Genomic DNA, 10,230 nt, shown 5'->3' with positions numbered 1-10,230 from the left:
CTTTTTTTTTTACATCTGTTGGTTGTCATTCAGAACCCTTTCACATTTAAATGCGTGTAGCCATCAGAAGCTAATCACCAAAACTTGCCTGGAGTGTCGTTCTAAAGAATGGAAATTGTTGGATGGGATACCCTTCTAAACAGATTCTTGGCCACATTGCCAGGAGGAAAATCTCACAAGGAAAAACTCTTTGACTGTTCTGCATGACTTTCCCTTTAATGCAAATTTTAACTGTCCTTTTCAAACTTTTTTGCACATTTTCCTCTAACATTCTATCTTTGACATCTTCAAGCACCAAATCTTGTGGAGCTCTCACAACATCTGAACTTCTCTGTTATATCTTTGAAGTACCTGCTTTTAAGAAGCTATTCTTAATGAAACCTTACTTTTCCACATGTTCTGTATATACAACTGTAACCATTCTTTGACATACTGTGGTTTTCAAGGTAGATTCTGGAGTCTGGGTTTTTAAGCTAATATTATACTAGAACCTTCCTGGATTCACAAAGGTCTCTGCCAAACAGGGAGACCTTGTAACAATCCTTCCTTCAACCCCTTCTCCTACCTAAAAATATGTGTATTTTTTATTCAGACTACCTTCCCAATTTTAAAAACTCATTATTAGAGTTTTTTTATGAATGATTCATGTATTTTGATAGAAAATCTTAAGCTGGATACATTTTTATTATTGCTAATAACATTTTCACTGATTTTTTCCCCCCGTGATGCTTACAATAATTTAAACTGGAAAAATATTCTAGCAGAACATGAACTGCAAGTAACAGATTTTTGATGAAAGAGGAAAGGATCTATGGCTTCATGAAAATTTCTTCTTGAAAACAGAATGTGAAAATGAAGACAGTTGCTTTACCATAAAGAAAGGCAACTTTCACCATCTGAGCTAAATCACAGTCTTCAGTTTGGAACATATTCTCCATTCTATGTTTTTAAAATCAATTCACAGCATCATAAATCTTCCCTAATGAAATGACATGCCCTCCAATATTTCAGTCACATGACCAAATTCCACTTAAATTAATCACAGCTCAAAGCCAATCAAATACAGCATTTTTTTCTTTCTACATTGATTACACTGTGGGACTCAGGAGCTAATTGCCAGCATACTCGATAATTTACTCGAAAACACAACATTTCAAAAAGATTTTTCCAACTTCAGGTAGTGTTGGAATTGCAACAACTGTTCTAAGTATTTCTGCTATGCTTGAAGTTATCTGGAATGCTATTGCAGAGTTTCCAAAAGATTTTCTGTCTGAAATTGACTTACTTTATGTAATAATAAAGATCTAATTGTAATCACAATATTGTGACCCATTCTAATTCTGCAAAGGATCTTTAGAAGAACCTGCCCCACTGCAATGGGTAGCATTAGGTTACAAGGACCACAGGGTGAAATGCCCAACAAAGCAACTCCAGGACTGGGAAATATTTCTTCCTGGCACAGCAAGTACTGTCACTATTTCATTCTCAGCAAAACTTTAACTGTGAGGTGGGTGATGGAGTCAGCATTGGCACTGGAACCTCAGAGGCTCCTTTTGGGATCCAGGCCCTGAACTTTCAGCACATCTAGGGCTGGATTCCAGGTGAATCACAGCTTTGGAAGCCCAGCTAGCTTGGTAGTATCCCAAAGCAGCTGGGCAGTGGCCCCGGCCAAAGAGGGATGCTTGTTGGGCTCTCAGTGTGTTCCTGTGAAAAAGCTGCCTTCACAGGCCTGATGGCAAAGCCCCCAGAAGAGGACGGAGAGTGGAGAAAGAACCCACAGCAGCAGGGCTAAGGCCTGAGCTTCAGGGCACTGCCTGGCTGAGCTCCCTCACCTGTGCCTGAGCTTCCTTCCTCAGAGGGAGCCCATGGCTGCGGAGCATTCCCTGGCATGGGAGGAGGCACGTGCAGGCTGCCTGAGTGGAAACACCTTCATCAATGAAGAGATGTCAGGGCCTGACTGAGGCAGGTGAGCCAGCTCACAGAAGGGTCACAAACAGCTGCTGGCTGAACTCAGCAACGAGCAACAGAGCCCAGGGAGAGAAAATCTGCCACTTTTTCTGCAAGCTGGCAGCTGCTCCAAGGCACACCTCTGCTGAAAGCCTGGCCAGCTGCACATTGAGTTTCCCCTGAGCAGATACAAAACCTGTAACCCACTTCTCAGTGCTACAGCTGCTGGCAATCATGAGGATTATTGACCTGCTGCGGCCTGTTAGAGAGCCAGATCCCATCCCTGCTGCAGTCTTTGCATCTTTCAAAAAATGGCTTGGGACAGAAGGCTCTTGGGCAAGCAGACCTCTGATGAAGACAACCCTAGGCCCTTTAGGAAGCAGAGGAACAAACCTTCATGGCTGGGACAGCAACCTAATGGGTTGCTGCCCTATTCCCTGGGCTTGGGGAGCAAAGCACAGTGGAGAGTGGCCAGCAGTGCCAATTGTCAGCTGTGTGGAGCCATAGAAGGAGGTTTCAATGCCTCCTCCTTTGCTATAGGGAAAGTTTAGTGCGAGGGTCAGCCTGGAATGGCAGAGGACAGGGCTTTCCCTAACATTGCAGGGGTGAAATGGAGGGAGATGGGATTCTGATTGCAGCTGGGTGACACTGGACTCACAAACGAGCATGGTGAGTGGGTCTGGCTGGGATGGAGTCCTGGTATAATGGTTTCCTGGTAGCAACCATTATAGAGCTGCTCTCTGTACTTACAGCTACAATGATGTTGATAGCACACCAATGTTTTGGTCATGCTGAACAGGGCTTACACAGCATCAAGGCTGTTTATTCATACTCCATCCAACGGCCAGTAGGCTGGAGGTGGGCAAGAGTTTGGGAGCACATATAGCAAGGACAAAACAAAGGGGATATTTCATCATCAAAGGGGATATTTTATACCATGTGATGTTGTACTTGGCAAAAAAAAAAGAAGTTAAGGATCATGGGAGGGATTTGTTATTAAGGCATTTGTCTTCCAAAATAATCACTGCACGTACTGAGACCCTCCTTCCCAGGACACCACCTGAAGATGAAAACGAGAGAATAAATATTTTTGTTTTCTTTGCTTCCACACACAGCCTTTGGTTTTCTTCACTGAACTGCCTTTATCTCGACCCATGAGTTTTTTCATCTTACTTTCTCCCCGTCCTGTTGAGTAATAGAACTGCTTGTGGCCACTTGACATCCAGCCAAGGTCAACCCCCACATCCTTTTTGGCACCCAGCATGTGGACTGAGCCAATGGGAGTTCTGAATTGAGCATGCCATAGCTGTAGCAGTCATTAATCAGCAGGTTTCTGTTTCTTTGAAGCTGGCTGGCCGCACTGAATACCTCTCCATTCTGTTGAGCTCTGGAGCATGTTAATACAAACGCTGTGTACTTAACTATGCTGGGGAAGTTATTTTGGAGACAGAATGAGAGAATGCACCTCCTCTTTACTGAGACTCATGTTGGTGGTTTTACTGCATAGACTTCCACAGTTTTTGTTCACCCTTATGTGAGTTGTTTAATACTACTAACTGATATTTTTGGGTTTGTGGCAAAAACACCCTATTCTGGACAGTCCTGGAGGCCTCACGTATCCTTGGCATAGACTACCTCTGACTACCGGAGGACAGTGAACTTGACAGCAAACTTCAAGGGCCCAAAAGGGTACCAATGAGCTTTCAGTGTAGCCATCATGAATATGGAGAAGATTAAACAGCTGACTAGCTTGTCTGGCCTCTCAGAACATTTCTCTGTTGTGGCCTTACTGTGGGTGGATGAATGGCAGGCTGATTGCTACCATGACACTGCACCAGCAGTGATACTGCGGGAACTGAGATTCCCTGGCTCCCACCTGGAGGCTGATTCACCCACTGGAGACCCAAAGAATGATCAGTTTATTTTAAATATCTCATATGGCCCATGCAGAAGTCTGGTGGAAGTTAAGAGGGACTATTGTGTCCTGAATGAAGATGTCACGCTGCTGCTGAGTGCTGCTATACTTGATATGCTGGAGTCCTGTGCCAGCTGGAGTCAAGGACAGAGAAGTGGTATGCTACAACAGATATTATCAATGTTTTTTACTCAATTCCTTTGGCAGCAGAAGCATGTGACAGGGTGTCAGTACACCTAGAATGAACTGCACCAGGCTGGAAGCACAGTCCTACCATTTGTCATGGACTGATCAGAGCTGACAGTCACCAGAATGATCCCCCTGAACAATTACCATACATCAATGACATCAACAGGTGGGATAAAAAAGCCTGCTGGGTGGGCAGCAGGGTTTATAGGGGTGGGAGTCTGTAATTTGATTTCTAAGGAATTAAGCAGTAGAGTCTTTAGAGTATGGCGAAGAGGTGAGGTCTGGGTTCTTTTGGTGTTGAGAGAACAGCTGGGACTAGCAGCTAGAGCAAAGCAGGGCTAGTGAGCAGCAGGGCACCCGGGCTCCCTGGAAAACAGCAGGATCTAACCCTCCTTTCCCCAGCCTCACCTCTTACAAGACACATCTTCTCCCATTTGTACCTGCGCTGAGATTTGATGGGTATGTCTGCTTCCTTGGTGTTGCAGGTGGTTCTGCAGCGATATCCCATTCCTTAGATGAACCTGGAGCCTCAAACGGCCGTGCTGAAGTCTGCCTCACGAGGGAGCTGTGTTCCCAGGAAAAGAGAGTGTGAATTGATTTTCCCCTACAGACCCAGAATGGGATCGAAGGAAATCTCTCTTCCCTCTCCCCGCACTCCCTGTCGAAGGAGTGCATCTCTACACAGCCCCAGTTGTGTCACATAGAGACACAGCATCAGGAAACAGGAGGATTTAAGGCTGTGAGGGACAGGACAGGGGGATGTGAGCCTACAGAAAATAGGATCACTGCCCGCCTGTGGGAGGGATCCACTTGGAAAAGTTTCTTTATGCTCTGTCTCTATATTGAAGAGGGCCCCACCCCAGGACAAGCTGGGTGTGTTCAGTCCTCACAAGGCTGGAGGACGTTCCCTGTAATCCAGGAGTGCCTTGGCCATCAAGACTTGGAGAGTGTTGGCAGCTCTGGGCAGAGGGAACACAGAGCCCTATCCCCTTCTGCCCCTTCAGAGTCCTGTGGATTGCACTGTCTGACTGGCTGCATCAAGACCAAATATGCTGGGAGTGGCCACAAAATTTCATTTTGTATCATATTTTTTTTAATTTTCCAAGACTCAAACCAAAATGTTTGACAGAATTCAGAAAATAAAAGATTTTCAGACAGAAAAGATTTCAGCTTTTCAAATAGGTAGGCAAAAGGAGGAGGAATGGGAGATTAAGATGAAGAAAGGAAAGAAGAAATGCATCTGGAGAGACAAACATAAAAAGCGAAATGGGCACAAGCAGGCCAAACACATTTTCCATTTTCATTGTTATTGTTGTTGAAATAACCAAAATTCTAGGATTCAGTAAAAAGAAAATTTAATATGTAGAAAAATCATGATAAGATTAAGTTAGGATTCAGCATAGATTTTAAAAAAATTAAGAAATCTTAATAGTCCCCACTATAATTGATCTGGATTTGGTTAGCATGTCATTTCTTTGAAAGCAGGAAAATTTTGTTTTGCTCATGAACCAGCCTGCTGCTGCAGACACTGGGCGGCCACAGCTGTAAATGAAAGATGTAAAACCTGAAGGAAGGATGTACATGCAAGCACTCAGCAGCTCAATGTGTAAAAAACAGACCAATTCAGCAGCTTTGGCCATCCCAGAATATTATTTCTTGCTGTCAAGCTCCATTTTCACATGACCTCTATAGAAACAAAACCTACAGCTGGAGCAAGATGCAGTCTTATTTTTTGTTTGTCTTTCTGTTTGCTTGTTTGTTTTTCCGGCATGATTCTGAACAAGCAAGTCAGTCTCATTCCAGTAGTAACACAGCAGGTGCATAGGAATGTAGAAAGCCTGAAGCTAAGCCTGAAAACCAAGGTGATGAGTCAGGATTAGGATCAGAATCAACGAGACACAAGGCAATGTATTACAGAAGCAAAGATAATACAGAGGTAGGGGTCAGTAGCAAAATCTGAACTTAAATGCAGCTTCCAAGTGCAAAAGGAGCATGGTCCCACCTTTAGTTTTCTTCACAAGGGCTCCTATTAGTGACAGAGCAGACAATGGACTCTGCAACTCAAACTCTTTCATTCAGCCAATTCTCAGCACCCTGAAATCAGAATTATTCAGGCAGTCACATGGTGACATCACAAAAGACAACTAAGGGAAGGGACAGTTTAATTTGCTTGACAGAGGTGAAGAACAGCCTTAACAGCAGTAAAACTGGTGCAGCTAATGCCTGGAGGATGTCTGGGCCATGGTAATCATGAAATGATAAAATTAAGGAATGTGGTTAGAACTACAGCTTGGAAACCTGTCAGGAAGCCTTTGGCCTAGTTGACAGAGTCCCTTGGAAGGAACTTCAAAGAAGGTATTGAGGTGCTGGGGTGAGTCCAGAGAAGGACAGTGAAGCTGGTTAAAAATCTAGTGGATTAGTCCTAGTAGGAGAGGCTGAGGGACCTAGGGTTGTTTAGTCTGGAGAAAAGGAGGCTCAGGGGTGACCTTACTGCTCTAAAAATCCCAGAGAAAGTTGTAGCTACTTGGGGGTTGGCCCCTTCTCCTAGGAAATTAGTTACAGGATGAGAGGACAGCCTCAAGCTGTGCCAGGGGAGGTTCAGACTGGATATTAGGAGGAAATTCTTGATGGAAAGGGTTGTTAAACATCGGCATGGGCTGCCCAGGGAGGTGGAGAAGTCACCACCCTTGCAGGTGTTCATGAAAGGACTAGACACAGGACATGGTGCAATGGTCTAGTTGACAAGGTGGTGATCAGTCAAAGAATGGTCTCAATGGTCCAGAGGTCTTTCCCAGCCTAAAGGACTCTGTGATTCTTGAAGGACAAAAGAATCTAGGCAGGCTAAAAATTTTAGAAGAAAAAACTCTTAGAGGTGCAGAAGTACCTTCCCTGAATGCCAAAAGACATGTGGTGGAGATGGGGGTGGGGCAGAGTGGGGGGGGAAGAAAACCAGTCTGGACAAGAGTTTTGGCTATAATTAGCAAAGAAAAGAGTTTATGACCTTTGGAAAAAGTGTGTCTCCACTCAGAAAGACTACCAAGTTCCAAATTTGCATGGAGAGAAAGTTTAAAGGGCCAAAGCTCAACTAGAACTTAATTTGGCTATCACAGTAAAAGACAAAATATTTCTATCAATACATCTGGTGATCTGGAAGACATAGATGGGAAACAGAATGATGGCCTATTAATCCAAGGTGAAAAAATTAACAATCAAACATGGCTTAGACACACACAAGTCTATGAGGCCAAATGGGTTCCTCCCAAGGGTACTGAGGGAGCTGGTGGAAGAGCTCATTGAGTCATTTTAATCATTTAGCAGCAGTCCTGGCTAACCAGGAAGGTCCCAGGAGACTGGAAGTTGGCCAATGTGATGCCCTTCTACAAGGGCTGGAAGGAGGATCTGTATGGTGCTGGGCCACTATAGACCTGTCAGCCTGGGGAAGGTCATGGAACAGGTCACACTGAGTGCCATCACACAGCACATACCAGACAACCAGAGATCAGGCCCAGCCAGCAAGGATCTAGGGAAGACAGGTGCTACTTGGCCAACCTGACCTGTGACAGGGTGACCCACTTAATAGATGAGGGAAAGGCTTTGGATGTTGTCTACCTTGACTTGATCAAAGCCTTTGACATTTTCTCCCACAGCATTATCCCAGAGAAACTGGCTGTTCATGACTTGGATGGGCGCACTGTTTATTGGGTAACAAAGTGTCTGGATGGCCACGTCCAGAGAGTGGTGGTGAATGGAGCTACATCCATCCGGTCACAAGTGCTTTCTCCAGGGGTCAGTACTGGAGCCGGATTTGGTTTGGATGAGGGAACTGAGCATACCATCAGTTATTTTTCCAGGCTGTGCGGGAGTGTTGACCTGCTGGAGGGCAGGAAGGCTCTGCAGAGGGATCTGGACAGGCTGAATTAATGGGCTGAGGCCAATGGTGTCAGATTCAATAAGGCCAAATCTCAGGTCCTGCCCTGGGATCACAACAACTTCATTCAGCACTGCAGATGGGGAGCAGCGTCTGGAAAGCTGCCCAGCAAAGGACCTGGGGGTGATATGGCCACCATGTGGCTGAACACAAAGAAGCAGTGTGCCTAGGTGGCTAAGAAGGCCAATGGCATCCTGGCCTGTATCAGCAATAGTGTGACCAGCAGGACCAGGGCAGTGACTGGCCCCTTGCACTTGACACTCGTGAGGCCACGCCTTGAGTGTTCTGTACAGTTCTGGGTCCCTCAATTCAGAAAGAACATTGAGATGCTGGGGTGTGTCCAGAGAAGGGCAATGGAACTGCTGGTGAAGGGTCTGGAGCACAAGTCCTGTGAAGAGCAGCTGATGGGACTGGATGTGTTAAGCCTGTAGAAAAGGAGACTCGGAAATTTCAACACTGCAACTACTGGGAAGGAGGTTTTAGTGAGGTAGGGGTCAGCCTTTTCTCCCAACAAATGAGGGGATGAGAAGAAACAGCCTCAAGTTGCACCAGTGGTGGTTTAGACTGCATTAATATGGAAATAATTCACTACTGGAAGGGCTATGAATCACAGACCAGGCTGCTCAGGGAAGTGGTTCAATCCACTGTCTGGAAATATTTACAAGATGTGGCATTTAAGGACATAATTTAGGGGTGGATTTGGAAGTGTCAGGTTAAATGTTGGACTCGATGACCTACAGATTCTATATAGATATGTTTACGTGGAGATAAAAATAGTCTTAATGTGTAGAAAAAATAGACAGATGACAAGATTTTATAGGCTGCCGTCTCTATGAATGGATCTAATTACTGGAGGTAAATAAAAAGATGATTTCAGAGGAAAGTTTACTACGTTTGTGCTGAAAGGAGATTATGAACCAACAATAAAAATCAAAGACATTATTTACATGACCCTTATTTTCACAGAACTGGTAATATTCAGGTTGAAACCATGATCCATCCTGGCCATACAAAGTTACTAACTGGAATCCTTTTATTATAATTTATCACAATTATATCACATAACTTTATCTTTGAAAATAATTAACAATAGTTAATTAATAAGAAATAGAGAGTTCAAGGCTGGTTTTTGCAATAAAAGTTAAAATGAAAGTGCAGAGTCTAAATGAAGTCAGATTCAAAAACATTTTAGACATGGATATCTGTGATGTCAACCATGAGAAATATGACCTTCCTGTTCCACAGGACAGTCCAGAAGAGAATTGAGTTTGATCAGTGTAGTCCTTGTCATGTGTGGTAGACCACACAATCTGGGAGACAAGTCAGGAGGGTCAGTGTAGCAGTTCCAGCCTTACCATGTGCAGTTTCTAAGGATGCAGGGTCCCTTGTATTTCTCCCAAGGTATTCCTGAATTCTCACCTTTTCCTCCCCAGGGTTTTGTTCGAGATCTCTTCTGAATCTCTCTGGATTCTCATCAAGTTTCTTTAGTCTCTCCTCATAATCTCTTTGTCTGGGTTACCTCCTGTAGGTACCTTCTGTGTCTCTCTTGAGACAGTGGACAATATCCATTACAGACTGCTAGAGAATGCCTGGTTCCTGTATTCAAATTCTCTCAGTATCTCACACCTGGCTCCTGCCTCACTGCAATTCAGTCTGCCCTTGCTGAAAGTATCTCCACACTTTCTCCATGACACTTTTACAACTTTCACAGTAGTTAACAAGCTGTTTACTTGTAAGGGTTACGTTATCCTTCTCTATTCTTTCATAGCTAAATTTCAGCCAGGCCCTGCCCATACTGCCTGACACAATCTAGCCATTACTCTATAAACAATCCTGTAACACTTCCTATATATTAATTTCATACAATCATCATAGTATGAAATTAATATATCATCATTGATTTCAGTCATCCCCGCGACTTATGCAACTCAGCAGATTTCCAGCCATCCTCTTGATATTTCTCCTGTGGTAAGAACCATTGTTTCTTGGAGGCAGACTTGGAGAATGGGTTAATACAATCAACTTGCCAACAAGCTTCACCAAGCTTGTGTCTTGGAATTGTCAGTAGCAACGAATGCAGTTCAGGGACATTGAAAACAAAGGCAATGTTTGGTCTAATCTTATCACTGAACTAAACACAAGGTGCAGAGCACTGAAGTCACCACATTATCTCTAGATTGTGCATACCTTGTTCGCAGAAGAAGCTCAAGGCTCAAGATGGGAAATCACATGCTGCAGAAAATTGGATTGT

This window comes from Geospiza fortis, unplaced genomic scaffold, assembly GCF_000277835.1.
Source record: "Geospiza fortis unplaced genomic scaffold, GeoFor_1.0 scaffold1048, whole genome shotgun sequence".
Taxonomy (NCBI): domain Eukaryota; kingdom Metazoa; phylum Chordata; class Aves; order Passeriformes; family Thraupidae; genus Geospiza; species Geospiza fortis.
This window is presented reverse-complemented; position numbering follows the sequence as displayed.